Here is an 18,437-nt window from a genome sequence, read left to right on the forward strand (position 1 = left end):
TGGATAATTTTTCTAATTTGCTCTTGGATTCAGTTTGCCAGTATTTTATTGAGAATTTTCGCGTCGATGTTCATGAGTGAGATTGGCCTGTAATTCTCTTTCTTGGTTGTGTCTTTGTGTGGTTTTGGTATTAGGGTAACTGTAGCTTCATAAAAGGAGTTAGGCAGTGACTCTTCTGTTTCTATATTGTGGAATACGTTAAGGAGTATAGGTATTAGCTCTTCCTGGAAGTTCTGGTAGAATTCTGCATTGAAACCATCTGGTCCTGGGCTTTTTTTGGTAGGGAGATTTTTGATAACAGCTTCTAACTCTTCGCGACTAACAGGTCTATTTAGATTGTTCACATGTTCTTGGTTCAACTTTGGTATATGGTATTTATCTAAAAAAATGTCCATTTCTTTTACATTTTCCAACTTTGTGGCATATAAACTTTCATAGTAAGATCTAATGATTCTCTGAATTTCCTCTGTGTCTGTGGTTATGTCCCCCTTTTCATTTCTGATCTTATTAATTTGCATGTTCTCTCTCTGCCGTTTGATTAACTTGGATAGGGGTTTGTCAATCTTGTTGATTTTCTCCAAGAACCAGCTTTTTGATTCATTGATTCTTTGGATTGTTTTCTGTGTTTCTATTTTGTTGATTTCAGCCCTCAGTTTGATTATTTCCAGTCTTCTAGACCTCCTGGGTGAATCAGCTTCTTTTTTTTCTAGATCTTTCAAGTGTGCTGTTAATTCTCCAATGTGTGCTTTCTCCGCTTTCTTTAATTGGGCACTTAGTGCTATGAACTTTCCTCTTAGCACTGCTTTCATAGTGTCCCATAGGTTTGAGTATGTTGTGTCTTTGTTTTCATTAAATTCAAGGAAGAGATTAATTTCTTTCTTTATTTCTTCCTTGACCCAGGGGTGATTTAGTAGTTGACTGTTCAGTTTCCATGAGTTTGTTGGCTTCCTGGGGGGAGCATTGTTGTTGAATTCTAATTTTAGTCCATGGTGATCTGACAAGACACAGGTAGTTACTAATATTTTTTTGTATCTGTGGAAGTTTGCTTTGTTACCGAGTATGTGGTCAATTTTCGAGAAGGTTCCATGAGCTGCAGAGAAAAAGGTATATTCTTTTTTATTTGGGTGGAGTGTTCTATAGATGTCTGTTAAGTCCATTTGATTCAATACCTCCAATAGGTCTCTCAATTCTCTGTTTGGTTTCTGTCTGATTGACCTGTCCATTGGTGAGAGAGGAGTGTTGAAGTCTCCTACTATTAGTGTGTGTGGTTTGATGACCGCCTTGAGTTCTAGAAGAGTTTCTTTTACATATGTGGGTGCCTTTATATTAGGAGCATAGATATTCAGGATTGAGACTTCCTCCTGATGAATTGTTCCGGTTATGAGTATGAAATGTCCATCTCCATTTCTTCTGATTGATTTTAGTTTGAAGTCGATTTTGTTAGATATTAGAATGGCCACGCCCGCTTGTTTCTTAGGTCCATTTGCTTGGAAAACCTTTTCCCAACCCTTTACTCTGAGTAAGTGTCTGTCTTTGTGGTTGAGGTGTGTTTCTTGTAAACAGCAGAATGTTGGATCCTGTTTTCGTATCCAATCTCTAAGTCTGTGCCTCTTTATAGGTGAATTGAGTCCATTGATATTAAGTGATATTAATGACCAGTGGTTGTTGACTCCGGTCATTTTTTAAGTAGTAGAGTGTATGTGTTTTTCTTCTTTGATTTGTGCTTGTGAATGGTCGCTAGATGTTCGAGTTATTGTAGATCGTGTTGGGAATGTTGGATTCCTTCCGTAGTGATTTTCCTTCTAATATTCTCTGTAAGGCTGGATTAGTAGCTATGTATTGTTTAAATTTGTTTTTATCCTGGAATATTTTGTTTTCTCCGTTGATAGTGAACAATAGCTTGGCTGGGTATAGTAGTCTGGGTTTGCATCCATGGTCTCTTAGTTTCTGCAGTACCTCTATCCAGGATCTTCTGGCTTTCATGGTTTCCATAGAGAAATCCGGTGTAAGCCTGATAGGTTTACCTTTATAAGTTACTTGACCTTTTTCCTTTGCAGCTCTTAAAATTTTTTCTTTAATATTTATGTTTTGTGTTTTGATTATTATATGACGCGGGGATGTTTTTTTCTGATCCAATCTATTCGGTGTTCTGTATGCTTCTTGAACCTTCATAGGAATATCGTTCTTTAGGTTGGGAAAGTTTTCTTCTATAATTTTGTTGAATATATTTTCTGGGCCTTTGATCTGCAGTTCTTCTCCTTCTTCAATCCCTATTATTCTTAGATTTGGTTTTTTTATTGTGTCCCAGATTTCCTGAATGTTTTGTGAAGAGAATTTGTTGGATTTGCCGTTTTCTCTGACCAGAGCATTTATTTTCTCTATGGTATCTTCAGAATCTGAGATTCGTTCTTCTATCTCTTGTATTCTATTGGTTATGCTTGATTCTGTAGTCTCCGCTCGTTTACCTAGGTTTTCCATATCCAGCCGGTTCTCGTTTTGTGTTTTCTTCATTGCCTCCATTTCAGTTTTCAATTCTTGGACTGTTTCCTTTACTTGTTTGATTGTTTTTTCTTGGTTTCTCAGGGTATCACTCACGGATTTACTTATTTCTTCAAACTTTTTGTTATATTTCTCATCCATTTCTATACTCATTTCTTCAAACTTTTTGTTATACTTCTCGACCAGTTCCTTAAGGGAGTTATTCATATCCTGTTTAAGGGACTCTATTGCTTTCATAATGGCACTTTTTTCCACTTCATCTGGGTTAGAGTGTTCAAATCCTTCTGTTGTAGGGTCATTGGGATCTGATATTTTCTTGTTGTTTTTCAGATTGTTGGAGGAGGTCTTGCCTTGGCGTCTGCCCATCTCTTCGATCAAATGCTCTCTATTGGAACTTCTGGTATCGGGTCAGGTTCCCTTGTTGGGCAGGGAGTTCACTGATAGAATGCCTACCTTTCCCCAAGCAGGGTCTTGAACCACAGGCACTGTCTCTTTCCGGGATGCCCCTATAGAGCAGGCCCAGTGTGCAAGGCAGCTGAGCTGGGGAAATTTTATGGGCTCAGTGGGAGGGGAGAAATATAGAAATTTGTACCTGGATGGAAGCTGGGATGGCAGGTGGGAGAGCCTAGCAGGGTGGAAACAGCACTGCAGGCTGACCTGGGAGTCTATGGGGTCGGGGAGAGTCCTAGCTCCCCCTCGCCAGGCCCCTGTCGTGGGCCCGAATCAACTCACCACTCCGAAGGCCCTCTGGATGGAAGCTGGGATGGCTGGCGGGGAAGCTAGCAGGGTGGAGCCAGCAGAGCAGGCTCACCTGGGAGTCTATGGGGTCGGGGAGAGTCCTAGCTTCCCCTCGCAGGGCCCCTGTTGCGGGCCCGAATCAACTCACCACTCCAAAGGCCCTCTGGATGGAAGCTGGGATGGCTGGCGGGGAAGCTAGCAGGGTGGAGCCAGCAGAGCAAGCTGACCTGGGAGTCTATGGGGTCGGGGAGAGTCCTAGCTCCCCCTCGCTGGGCCCGCGGGGACCCGAATCAACTCACCACTCCGAAGGCCCTCTGGATAGAAGCTGGGATGGCTGGCAGGGAAGCTAGCAGGGTGGAGCCAGCAGAGCAGGCTGACCTGGGAGTCTATGGGGTCGGGGAGAGTCCTAGCTCCCCCTCGCTGGGCCCGCAGGGGCCCGAATCAACTCACCACTCCAAAGGCCCTCTGGATGGAAGCTGGGATGGCTGGCGGGGAAGCTAGCAGGGTGGAGCCAGCAGAGCAGGCTCACCTGGGAGTCTATGGGGTCGGGGAGAGTCCTAGCTTCCCCTCGCCGGGCCCCTGTCTCGGGCCCGATTCAACTCACCACTCCGAAGGCCCTCTGGATGGAAGCTGGGATGGCTGGCGGGGAAGCTAGCAGGGTGGAGCCAGCAGAGCAGGCTCACCTGGGAGTCTATGGGGTCGGGGAGAGTCCTAGCTTCCCCTCGCCGGGCCCCTGTCGCGGGCCCGATTCAACTCACCACTCCAAAGGCCCTCTGGATGGAAGCTGGGATGGCTGGCGGGGAAGCTAGCAGGGTGGAGCCAGCAGAGCAGGCTCACCTGGGAGTCTATGGGGTCGGGGAGAGTCCTAGCTTCCCCTCGCCGGCCCCTGTCGCGGGCCCGATTCAACTCACCACTCCGAAGGCCCTCTGGATGGAAGCTGGGATGGCTGGCGGGGAAGCTAGCAGGGTGGAGCCAGCAGAGCAGGCTCACCTGGGAGTCTATGGGGTTGGGGAGAGTCCTAGCTTCCCCTCGCCGGGCCCCTGTCGCGGGCCCGATTCAACTCACCACTCCGAAGCTTCTTAGCTTTCTTAAGCCTCTGTAATTTATAAAACACACTGGAAACTTTTTAGAGGTTTTTTCAATCTTAACGAGTTTAAATGAATATTATTTAGATTTTTCTTTTTTAATTGACAACAAAAGCCTTTAAACTACTATGCCGCGTTGACCTCCACTGCTAACTTTGGCTGCAGGTTCCTCTTTCTTCTCTGTTCATGAAAACCAAGAACTAAGCTTGCAGCCAGGTGGAAAGTGTGTTTCAGGAATTACATTCTACTTTCATATCACTAGGAATTTGATTCTTATGCTTCTATATCCTGCTCAAGGACTTCTGTAAGGCAGAAACTCTTAAAGGAGCTCGGAATTTTGAGCCCCACATTGGGCATCAACATGTATTCAGTTGATTTTGCTTTTTTGGGGGTGGGGGGAGTAAGACACCCAACTTCTAAATAAATCCAAGAGCTTTATCATTACTTATAAATATCTGACTTTAGCTTGACTTGTTTCTAGCCATTTTTCTAACATAAATTATTCCATCAACCTTTTTCATCTTTTTATCCTTTTCTATTCCCTATGCCTTCTTACTCTCTAGATTGTTGTATAGCTGGGTGGTTGGCCCCTGAAATCCTATCTTTTTCTTGTTCCTCCCTTCTTTTTTTCTCCAAGATTTCTCCTCACTTTTATTCTCTCTGGCTTCCAGACCATCATAGCCTTTCCTGATAAGCTATTGGCTGTTCAACTCCTTGTTAGCAAAATCAGGTGTTTAAGACAGGCAGAGAATTGGAGCTTCACAGAGTTAAAAAGAATACAATATAAAAGTATGCAACAGATCTTTTCATCATTTAAAGAAATTTTCCCCAGCATAAGTAAATATAGCACACCCTAAAATAATATTTTGCAGTAGCCTGGGTTGTATTTTGAGACCACAAGATGTTGAGATACCTTAGCAATGAGACATCTTCCATGGAAAACAAGCAGTCTATAGGGAGTGAAGGTAATCAAAGAGAGAGATGTATGAGATGTTACAGGAATAGGGCTATCTCAGTCCTTTAAAATTGAAATTGCATGCATCTGAGATAGAGCTTCAGGATTTGATGTTTGTGCTGCTGAGCTTCAGTCTTGCCTTGGTCCAGTCTTCCCTCAGTATGTTTCCTTTATTCTCTTTTGGAATGTGAATGGTATTCTGTGCCACTGTATGTTAGAAAGATGTAAGACTTCTTTTGATTTTAGATGTGACTGTCAAGAGATTGTCTTCAGTGTCACAAAAGACTTCGAGAATTTAAACATTATAGGGGCTTTTGAAGACTATGTGGATCATTGAAGTGACTAAAGCATATTCTTCATGGATGGCCATGAGGTTTTAATGACCTGGGTCAAAATGTTATTGATTAAATAAAACTCCTCCCCAAATAGGAAGATGCATTTAAACAAATATCATCCCTTGGTGACTTTCTGCTGATTTCTTGTGAAATCATTAGTAGGAAGAGACTTTCTGAATGAAATTTCTAATTGAGAATGTGATCTGAGTCTCTGTTGCCTCAACCTATTTCCTGTTCTTTGTGTACTGTGTTGTTTAATACTAATCAGTAAGCTTCCTTCTTGTGTTGTCATGCCTTAAGCACCATTATAGTACTCGTATAAGATTCAGTATAAATTATTGATAATCAGTGATAAGGCAGTTTAGTAGGCTGCTGTTTGAATCTTCTTGTTTGTAAGTTTTTTGAGACAATATTTGTCCATGTATCCCTTGCTGTCCAGAAAGTAGGTCTGTACACCAGGCTGGCCTCATTCTAGGAGATCCTCTGACTCTGTGTCCCAAGTGCTGTGATTAAAGGTGAGCCAACATTCCTTTCTTTTGCTTTTATATTATTGATTGATGCTTGTATCTCTGTGAAACATATGCTATTCTTGAGATTCCCCCATATCTTAAATATAAAAATTTGGAAGAGGGTATCATTTTGTTTCCCCAAGTGGAATGCATTTATGACGTTAATGATTCCTGAGCCTTATGATTCATTGGATTGCAGGTGCATCACCATCTTTCTGCCTGTAATGCTTGTTTTGAATTTTTCATTATATATGAGAATTTTCTTGTATGCATATATATGCACCATGTGGATACATGGTTCTCACAGTAATCAAAACATGATCTCAGAAACACAGAGCTTGGTCTAATGAATAGTTATAATCTCTTTTTAAGTACCAACAATTGAGCCTACCTATATTCAAGCCAGCAAGTTATCCTTGTTGTGAGTCCTCTCTCACCCTGTGTTGATTACTTGTGATAACATTTATATTAATAATGTTTTCATGTCTCAATTTGTAACATTTTAATTATACAGTGCCTTTTAGTAAACTTCTATCGATGCTACATTTTAGATTGGCACACTTCAGGTTTCTTGACGATGAAAACAAACCTGGAGTGAATGCATAACTCTTTTTAGAAAGTTCAGCAAACAACTCTGTTTTTTCTATGCTTTTTTGTTATTTTTTGCTGATTAATGCATAGAGAACCAGTTCTTAATATGTAATTCTGATTGTCCTAGACATGATTGAACAGACTTGTCTGGCATTCAATGCCTTGTGGCTAAAAGATAAGAAGAGTGGGATAATATACATTATAAGAGCTAATACAAAGCCTGAGCTAATGGGCCAATCAGTTTATATCTAATGAAGACTTCTGTGTGATTTTTGGGGGCTAAATGGCTGTGGGAACTGGGGAGAGCAGAAACTCCAACAAGCAGAATCTCTTTTTTGACGTAATTCGTTATCAGGTAACAGAACAAACTAGAGAACCCATACTCTGTGGATTATCATGTGTTCATTTCACTCACTGAGATTTAATAGTCTACTCATACCGTTTTGATGTAATTCTATATCAAATCACAGCAGAGACATGAAGGCAACCTCTCAACTGCTTGTGAAGGCCCAAAATTAGAGTCTGTTTTTATCCTGGCAGATATTCAAGATATCTAAATATACTTTTCCTCCTATTTTTTTTATGCTATGAGGTTACCTGCAGAGTGGTTACCTTTGGGATCCTTGGTCTGGAGTGGCTTTAGTACCTAAACAACATAATGCTAATGACTTGATGCCTCAAAGTGTTAAAGTCATTGACTGTTCAAGTTATCTTTTGTATCATGTTAAAAGAAGTCTTTTTTGACATTCTCCTCACTTTTGTATTGGTTTATAGTAGTATATAGAAAATTAAACATGGACAATTTCAATTCAGTGGAATGCTTTCCCAGTATTTTTTATGGTTTCTGTTTTACTATTTTTGTGTTCATATTCTTTACTGATATATCTATATCCCCATGTCTGTACCCTGGTAAGAGCTATTTTTGTTGAGGCCAGTTCCTGATATATGGTGCCCAACATGGGGCGGTTACCTCCATATGATGCTGCAATGTGTGACTAACCAGTGAATCCCAAACAGAACAGAAGTGTGGCCAGGTATACAAGAATACTCTGTATATCAGTGCCACTCATCTTTGAAGGGACTTTATCTGCCAAATGGTGCACAAGAGCTTTTTCTTCCTTCTGTTCATACCAACCGAATAAATACTCAGTTTCCTCAATATTCCATTAAGTTTTGGTCATGTTTTCTCACAGAAATGCAAAGAGGAAAAGATGGAGTCTGGTGTGTCTTCACATCACATGTGACAGACACCTGGCATTAAAAATAGAAAACAAATACCCAAAAATTGTTAACGTTCCTAAACTACTCATTATTTTACAAGCTCACAGCACTCATCAGAGTTAAACAAATCCTCACAGATGTCATTCCTTATCTGGGAATCAGCAAAACAGCAATCCCTCATGGGATAAGTGAGGAGCCCTCTTATCCATGCTGTGCCCTGATGGCAAAGACTCCTTTAAGGGTATGGTCAGTCTAAGAAGACCTCAAGACACAGGACATGCAAAACTGTGGGAGCTGGGCAAATCTACTGAACTATCACATTTCACTAAGGACTAAGCAAGTGTCAGGATCCCAAGGTGCCTCCTGCCTGAATGAGGATGTGAGTATTTTTCTACAATGAATATACGCGTCTCTTGGGGCCAAAAGGAAGAGCATTGGTTTGTGAAAATACTTTTTTAATAGTTGAAGATTTATTTTATGAATTCCTTCACATTACCTAGGAATATGTATGTTGTACAATCTTAAAAGTATAAACAGGTTATGGGCACATTTTCTTTGCCCAATTCAGTTCCACTCAACACCAATACCTTTTTTTTTTAAACTGTGTGTAAATATGCCTGTTGAGGCCATTAGTGTTGCTCATATGTGTATACTTTTAGGGCTTATTACTTGGCACTGGAGAATCAATTATGGGGCTCATTTCTATAAAGAACTAGTTTTCTCACTCTGGGCAGTTAAAAATTTCTGATAGCTCTTCACCTAGTAATCTCAGAGAAGATATCCTGGTTCCATTGCTCTTATAGTATTTCCACACACTCTTCTGAATTGTTCTTTGAGCCTGAGGTGTAAGGCTGGTGTTGTAAGTATAATGGTTTTAGTTTTTCTTTTACTAATTATTATTTTAATTGTTACACCAATATATAGTTGATCCATTTTGGGTGAATTTTTCTATCAAGTGTGAGATTGAGATGAGTTGCCTTATTGTTGGTTAGATATCAGCGTTTTGATAGCAATGTTTATAGGAGAGTCTGTATTTTCTCTGGCATGTCCTTGACAACTTTTTATAGAAGGATGTAGCTGTAACTTTGAGTAAATTTCTATGTCATCTGTTGGGGAGAGGCTGCTTCTTTGTTTCCAGGCCACCCAGACTCATTTCCTAGCAATCTTATCTTTAGGCAGGCTCAGTACTCATTTTTTCTATTGGTTCTGCATGTCCAGTTCATATAGCATACTATCAAGCAGTCCAGGGAAGAATAGTTTCTTGCCCAAATGGCAACAGTCTTGAAACTGTTCTAGATGTAGAACTCAGACATTTGGGCCATTCACTCCTATCAGAGATTTCTCAGGTGGTCTTTCATGATAAAACCTAATTTTTCTTAACTCAGAATGAATTCACAGCCTCTCATTTCATGTGGAAACAAGAGCAGCATGTTGTCCTGGAACTCCCTCTGTAGATCAGGCTGTCATTGAACTCATGGAGATACACCTTTCTCTGCCTCCCAAGTGTTGGGATTAAAGGCCTGTGCCACCACACCTTGAATTCAAAGAGGTCTGCCTGCCTCTGTCTTCCAAGTGTTGGGATTAAAGGTCTCAGTCAACATATGGTGCCCATGTGGACAACTGAGAGAGGTGGGGGAGTAATTCTAGACAAAAAAAGAATAGAGTTAATGCTTATTAATGGCAGCATTTTCTTAGGTGCTAGAGACAAATGCATCTCATTTAAGAGAGACTTCTTGACTCAGCTTTAGCTGCAAAACCTTGCAGGTTTTTCAAGTGGTCCTCCCACAAAACAAATCATGTTAATAAAAAGCTGATCATATGTTTTTTGGTTTTCAGCCATAGCAGAAAAAAAGCCATGGCATTTTAAAATGCCAGCTTTCTGGGCTATCCTTCCAGCACAAACTCAGACTCTCTCAGGTAGGAAGTTCAGCTCCAAAGCATTTGAGTGTGGTTTCTGAGCAGACTGTTGCAGCTAGCTTGCTTGTAGGGACCTTGAAATGCCATAGAGTTGTGGCAATAAACATGGCTCCAGCCAGTATCTCTGCCATGAGACTGAAATCTCAGAAAGCTAGGGAATGGGTTGGATCCAGCTGTCAAAGTCACAACTTTAATTCTAGCCACATTGCCTAGTTAATTAAAGACTCATGTGGTCATAAAAAGAGATATACAGTAAAGAAAGATTCAAAGAGGGAGAATTCCTCTAAATGTTTTACAGTGTGTTAAAAATATGTGCAAGCTTGGGAGATAAAAAAAAGGTTAAAGTCCTTAAAAAAAGAGTAGAAGGGTGTGGTTGCACACACCTTTAATCCCAACACTTGGAAGACAGAGCCTGGCAGACCTCTGTGATTTCAAGGCATGGAGGCATACACCTTTAATTCCAATGCTTGGAAGACAGAGGCAGGCAAATCTCTGAGTTCAAGGCTAGTCTGGTCTTCAGAGGGAGTTCCAGGACAGCCAAAGATATACAGAGAAACCCTGTCTCAAAAAGCAAAAAATAAATGAAATAGATTTTAAAATAAGGCCATGTAATGATGAAAAAGACACAGAGAGTCTGGGTACTGTATGTTATTATTCTCTCTTTGAATTGGTTGAATGCTGAAGGAGCAACAGCTCTTAAAAGATATTTGTTTATAAATACTGCTGAATTAATCCAAGATAGGTATTTTGGAAATACATTGACTTCAAAATTGAAGTCAAAAGGTATATTACTTTGGAGAATAGGTTTTGCTTTTGTTTCCACAGGAAATGAGAGGCTTTGGATTTATTCTGAGTTAAGAAAAATTAGGTTTGATCAAGGAAGATCACCTAAGAAATCTCTGGTTGGAACAGATGGCTCAAATATCTGAGTTTTACATTCAGAACAGATTCAAGATGCTGCCTGAGATGATGAAGCCTCACAGAATACTCCAGTGAGGACTTGATGATAATTCTAAATTTTCTTTAGGTCCCCATAAGATTTTCAGTCCCTCCAACGAGTAGGAAGTAGCCTGGAAGACTACTCCCACATTCCCCAAAAATGGACTATGGATATTTTCCTTTCTCTAGACTGTTGGTTACAAGATGATATGGCTAATGGTCAGGAGAAAAGCTAAACAAGTTCTTGGTTTTTTTTTTCTTTTTAGAGGTGGAATTGGTGTGGGACAATGGTCTGTATTCTGTCAATTATATTTTCAATAAACGCTGACTGGCCAGTAGCCAGATAGGAAATATAGGCAGGACAACCAGACAGGAAGTAGAGGCAAGTCAATGAAAACAGAAGAATTCTGGAAAGAAGAAAGATTTGTCTACAGTTTTGACCCGGCTACAGAAGAATCAAGATGTGATTGCCTCACTGAAAAAAAGGTACCGAGCCATGTGGCTTGCATAGACAAGTATAATGGGCTAACATAATTTGTAAGAGTTAATAAGAAGCCCAAGATAATGGGCCAATCAGTTAATAGTTAATCTAGACCTCTGTGTGATTTCTTTGGGAATTAGCAACTACAGGAACTGGGCAGGACATTAAATTCAGATATTCTGTTTTGACATATGAATACCACCTGAGATCAAATTCAGATGTTTCAGCTACAGTCACATCTGTACTTAAGGAATTCAAGAGGAGGCATAGTTAACTCACTGATAATAGTTTTGACAGAAATATTTCATGTAAGAAAGGTTAATCAATAACCAGAATAAGTACCAACTCTTAGGGAAAAAGAGTTTTCCTTTTTATGGAGTAAGTCTTATAATGTAGTCAACCTGCCATTAGGTAGCAGGCTGATCATCACAGGGAATGGTGCAACATTGGGGGCTCATTATTGGTCTCTGCTGTTGGCTTGTCTGGCACTGAGTAGCAGTTATAGTAATGTAAGCCATGGTGAGTGAAATTCAATATTGTTGGGCCCATTTCTAACATGAATCTCTGTCACTATAGTGACTTTGTTCTTGTTCCCACTGGACAGTTATATAAATGTCTAAGAAAAGAGTCTGACTGCTTACAGGAGGAGTCATCCTATCTAGTTGGTTATTGAACTCCTTCTCAGCTGAAGTCACCTTTGTCAGAGCATTCATATTGGATGCAAGTAACTTCACACCCTTTGCCCATTTGATGAGATCTATCCACAAACTTCTTCCCCAGATGTCTTTTCTTACCAATTTTCGAATCATGCTATTTCCAAGTAACTGAACATCCTGTTAGTACATTGAATACAGCCAATCAATCAGTGTGTAGTTGCACAGTAGGCCATTTTTCTATCCAAACAAACTGTATGATGATGTGTACTGCCTGAACCTCTGTGCACTGTGAAGATTTCCCTTCACCAGGGTCTTTCAGAATTTTCCCAGAAAGGGCTTCTTATGCTACAACTATCCATTTCTGAGTATTGGTTAAATAATGTACAGAACCAAGTACTAGTCTTCTCTTCTTAAGTCGACCAATGATAAGGAACATCCCATGAGGTTATTAGTGCATGCTTGACACCAGAAGGCAGTGTAACAGGAGGGAATACTAGACATTTGTACACTTCCACATTTAGCTTGCTTATACCTTCAGGACCTGCTTCATCCTGATCTTTTATATATTACTTCCTTTGGATAAGAGATTGCTGCTGTGCATGTCCTAATTTATAACTTGGTGGGTCCAATAACACCCAGTTCATGATGGGCAGTTATGGTCATGTGGTGACATGATGGCCCACTGTAAAATACTCAGTTTCTCCAAGTGGATGGGATTAATGTTATGTAGTCTCATGCTTGCCCATATATATTTTTGAAAATGATCCTATGAGCATCAGTGGCAGACAACTGAAATTACTTTAAGAGTTATTGTATTATCCCTATTTTCCAATGCTCCTTTTCTTGTGTAGTATTCAGTTTTCTTCTTTTCCAGTGTGTGTGTATACATGTGTGTGTGTGCACGTGTGTGTGTGTGTAGACAACATAGCACATCATAGTGATCTTCCTGCTTCTGTTGTAGTGATATTTCATTTGTATTTTAGTAAATAAAGTTTGCTTGAAGATCTGAATGCAAAACATTCATAGTAGTTAGTCATACAGGGCATCCAGGTATGGCACACAACATTAATCTCAGCAGCCACAGTAGTTAGCCATCAATCCTGGACCGTGATTAGTGCACATCTTTAATCCCAACACTAGAGAAGAATATAAGCAGAATAAGAAAAAACATGCTCTCTCCTTCAGTCTGAAGATTTCAAAGAGGTAAATACTTCTAGTGGCTTGCCTGCTTTGTTTTTATGATCTTTAGTTTGAGCCCCAATATCTGGTTCTGTCTTTGTATTATTGGTACTATAATTGGCGCCCACTGTTTGGAGGCATGAATTCATGAAAAAGTCAATTGCCTCGGTCATTTTAGCCACTATGCCAGGCCATGTAGGTAAGGAAATCTCCCAAGATCAAATTTTTGGAGAAGGAGATAATGCTATTATACAAAGGCCAAATGTATATAATGATAACACCCTGGATTTATATCATTCAGCAGCTTTGAATGCTTAGGGCAGAATTGGAGATATAGGAAGAAAAATTGAGTCATAAATGAAAGATTAATAGGGCCCATTGGAAGCCCTTTGGATTATGGTACCAAATTCAAAAGCGAGGCAAAAAATAATTGAATCTCTGACTGAAAATACCAATTGTCTATGAAAAAATATACATAGTCCTTTGAAGGCAAGGTCAGCAGCTTTGGAGGAATGGAGTTGAGATACAATTAATAGTGAATCTGACGACTATGATGTTGCATGAACAGGAAAGTCGATATTCAGGGGTGCTAGAAAAAAAAATCAAATGTTATAATTGTGATAAACAAGGTCACTTTAAAAGGGATTGGAGACGGCATTCCAAGAAACCATATGTTTTTCTAAGAATAACCCATTCAGAATGTCCCTCCTTTTCGGATAATGCAGAAGATGTGGTAAAGGCAGGCATTAGACTCAAGAATGGAGTTCAATGAGCAACCTTTAATGTAATTCTTTGTCTTTAGAAAACTCCATGAGGGGCTCCACGTAGAAAACTCTCACAAGCCCCTGTGCCAAATGTGATTCAGTTGTTTTCTGCCATTGTAAAGGAAACTCCTTGCCAGAGCACTTAAAGAACCTAATGATTATTGTAAGAAACCATACTGCTCTGGATAATACAACACATTTAGAAAAGAAAATACAAAGTTTGGGAGAAATCAGAAAGTGAGCATTTTGGTAAACTTCTGTAAATAAATAAAGACCAAAATTAAGATGACAAATGACCTTATCACTGAAGACCTGGTAAACACAGTTGCAGAGAAAACAAAATTTTGTCATATTCCTGGCATCAAATTAACCTCTTCAGTATGTAAGTGTTCAGTTTTAGGGGATAGGAACTTTCATATAAAGCAGAACATGAAATAGGTTGAATGTATACGGCCAGAAGGACAGAGAAGAGTATTAAAACCATTTGTAGCTACCATCCAATGAATTGTCAAAAAGTAATTTGTTACAGCAATGGAATACTCAGGTTGACATTCCCCCAATCTTAGAAACAAATCATAAATTAATGTATGTTTCTGAAAAAAATATTACAAGATATTATAAACAGTCACCAACAATTCGGGAGGTACAAGAACAGGACACAACAGCTGCTGATATTTCAAAAGCACCAACAGCCATTCCTTTTAAAGGGTTGACAGACAAAACTCTCTGGGTTAAGCAATTGCATTTAACAATACATAGATTGCAGGCATTAGAATAACAGGTACAGAAGAAACTAGAAGTTCAGCATATTGAAGAATCAATCCTTAGAATTCTATGTTTGTTATTAAAAAGAAATCTGAAAAATGAAGCATTAGTAATGGATCTAAGACCTGTTAATAAGGTGATTTATTCAATGGCCTTTTTCCAGTTTGTAATTCTTTTGACTTCCCTGTTACCTAAAGAATAACCTCTTATGATTATTAAATTAAAAGATTGTTTTTCATTATAACTTAATAAGAAAAAGGCATATAAAAATTTACCTTCCTAGTGCCAACTTATAGCAATTCTCAGTCTGCTCAGAGGTATCATTTGAATATTATTGCACAGGGAATGTTGAATATTTTATAAGTCAATCACTGAAAATGATTTTCTGAATCTATAGTTTACCATTTATTACAAGGATAAAGTTTTTAATATCTGATTCAAATGTAGATAATTTAAAAAGAATGTTTGAAGGAAGAAAATTTTACCTTTTGGGGGATTACAAGTCACTCATGAAAAAATTCAAAGAGGAGATTCTATCAATTATATAGGTTATAAAATAGGTTTATAAAATATTAAAACACAAAAATTTAAATTAGTCAGATTGATTGCAGATCCTTAATGCCTTCCTTGCCAAGAGACATTTTCCATATATGGCACATTATTGGAATAGGACTTGATGCCTGATTAATGTAAACAAAAACCTTAGATGGTGACAAAAACTTAAATAGTGTCAAGGAATTTGCAGCTGATACTGAGAGAAAATTAGCTAGGATTGAAGAGAAATTGCAGAAGCCATATGTATATCATGTGTCTCTTAATCTTAAGGGAATTTTGGTCATATTAACCTCCAAACATCCCCAGGAAGGAATTTTAATGCGGAGGGAAGATAATATCTTAGAATGGATCATTTACCACATAAACTGTGTAAAAACTTAAAAACATATGTGGAAAATGTCTCTAAGTTCATTCTAAAAGAAAAATTGAGACCTTGTCAATTAGCAGGGGTAGACTCAGCAGAAATTATAGTACCTTTAACAGCTACTTTGAGTTTGGAAAAGGGTGATTAGGAAATGACACATTTTCTAGAATTTATGACCATCATGGGTATACCTGTACAACTGACAGAGGATGCTCCAGCACAGAACTCAAAGAAATTGAAACAGTTTTTTGCTTATTATAATATAAAGTATAATACAGGAATATAACACAATCCTACAGGGCAGGCAGTTAAAGATCAAATCATACTCTACAGGGTACATTAAACAGGAGGGATGATAATGATCCCCAGAAATAGATTGCATGATGTTTTATTCATTTTGAATTCTCTGAATGCTAATCAGAAAGAAACAGCTTCAGAGAGACACTGGATAAAAGAAAAAACTCTGTTCCCCTAAGGGAAAGTAATAGGAGAGCTATCCCCTTTTGGGTTAACCCAAGAAGGTACTTCTGCTAACACTGTGCTAAAGGGGAGCCCTGCAGAAATGGAGTAATCTCCTCTGGCTGCAGGAAAAAGTTGTCACTTCTTCTGCTCAGATTTGTTAATGCTCCCTAAGGGAGAATCTTAGAAATGTTTTTCAGCTTAGTCCTTTACGTGATTTCCCAGCCAGGTGCTTATATTCTTTGTGGAATGAAGATCTTCACCCAAGACTCTTTTGAGAAGGAGATTTATTTGAGAATGTTGAGGCCAGGTGAGGTAAATGACAGCCTGCAACTGAACAGGCAGAAGGGCTTATATAGGCTTCTTAGGCATGGGTTTACCCAGGGAGATGTTTATCTGCTCAGGGATTGGTTAGTTTAGTTGGTCAGGTCAGGGTGACTCTGAAAGACCCCCGATATGGGGAGACTCTTATTCAAGCCTCGGGAATGACACGGACTCCCCCCCCCCCCCCCCCCAGTAACTCTTGAGAGACCGTCCTTGTTGCAATCACTTGAGGTTTTAATCGAGTGGAGAACCAGTGTGCAGGGGCCAAGACTCGCAACCCCTGCAGGGGAAAAATTCAACCCCGAGTGACTAGGAGGCGGGGGTGGGGGGTGGGGGGTGTTTTATAGGAAGAAACACTAGCCCAGTAATCCGAAAGGGGCAGGGAGGGTGTCACAGAAAATTCCGAAAATACCAGTGACAATCATAAGGGGCAACTCCCTGCCTCTCAAGATCACTCTCAAGGTCATAATCAGCTAGTTCCTGAAACACTGTATTCCAAATATACCAATGATAATTATTAGGGGGAAACTCCCTGTTTCTCAAGATTATCCTTAAGATTGCAATCTAACTTTATCTTCACCTAGTTCCTGAAACCCTGAACTGGCTAATCCTAGATTTCTGACTTTTCTCTTCCTGCTAGATTTTTGGCTCTATTTTTTCCTGCTAGGAGGATCTGGATTTATCCAGGTCTTTCAACTCTGATTTCAGGACCAAACTGTTTTTCTGTCACTGGTCCTTTTTAGACTTTTGACTCTAATCTTAGGGTCAAGGAATATTTCATTTACTGGCTCTGATTCTAGGGACAAAGTATGTTTCTTTGGTCCTGGTGTGAGAGTCAGCGTGTGTTTCTTAGGCTTTGGGTTCAGGGATAAAATGTTTCTTTCACTGGCTCAAGTCTCAGATCCAGGATGCATTTGTTTCACTGGCTCTGGGTTCAGGGTCAGTGTGCTCAGGGATTGATGTTTTCTTTGGCTGGCTTTTATAGCCTATAGTGGCTATGTTCAGAAGTGGATTCCATAATTGATGATGCTTAGGAATACACAGAACTCCACACGAATATGTCCAAACTCCCCAAGTAAAATACCCATGGTTCTATTGTTTAGGAAAAACATTGGTTTGGCTCTAATCTTAGGGCCATCTCCTAGTAATCAGAGCTGCTCCTGATGCATCCAGAGTTGGAAAAGGTCTTGTCAAGCCCTCCCATCACGTGGACAGGATGTTCAGGTAAAGAGGCAGCCTGGGGTGGTGGCTGAGCTCAGACCAAGGCACACACACTCCAGCTGCAAGAACTCCTGATTGCCACCCAACTTGCTAACTGTCTCTCCCAGTACTTCTACTTCTAAATGCCCACCACTGGAGGCGAAAAGCACGTTCTTTTCCATACGAGGGGGTGAAAGAAAAAAAAAAAATCTCATAAAATATTTTTTTATGAGAAAAAATTCACATAAAAGTCCCAAGACCTATCACTTTCAACAGGAACAAAAAGCCCCTATGCTAATGAGAAGGGGTGGAAAAGTGGAAAGCAGGAACCGCGGGGAACCAGGCGCCTCCACCTTCAGAGAGCACCCAAGTCTCCAGCCTCAGGTTCCGGGTCGTTCCCCTCCCACAGACCGCCCAGCAGCAGCTGGAAGTTAGCGAAGCACTCTGGGCCCGTCAATCAAGAGCGGCCTCCTGCCTCCACCTTACACCCCCCCCCCCCAATAAAATAAAGGAAAAAATTAGTAATTTGGGAAGACGTTTGGAGAAGGGATTCGTTCCAGATCCGGGGAGGCCACACGCACGGGACTGACTGCCTGCACCGAATAGGCGGCAGGTCCAGAAGCCCCCGCCACCGAATCTTCGCCGCGCGCCCTCCGCGCTCAGGCATCCCAGCGGCCTGGCCCTGGTCAAAATTGCGCGAATCGCCCATAGAACTGGCAGCTACTCAGCGGGCTCGGCGGGACGCACGGCTGCGGGAGTTTCCGGGAGTTTCCGGCGGCGGGGCCCTGGGCGAGCGGGCAGGCAGGCGGAGGCGAGGGGTCGCCGGCTGCTGCACCGAGACACTCTAGCTGTAGCAGGGACTGCGCTGCAACAAAGGACTTCCGCTGCTGCGCAGCCGCGC

Source organism: Myodes glareolus, chromosome 6 (assembly GCF_982192425.1).
Source record: "Myodes glareolus chromosome 6, mMyoGla1.1, whole genome shotgun sequence".
Lineage (NCBI taxonomy): Eukaryota > Metazoa > Chordata > Mammalia > Rodentia > Cricetidae > Myodes > Myodes glareolus.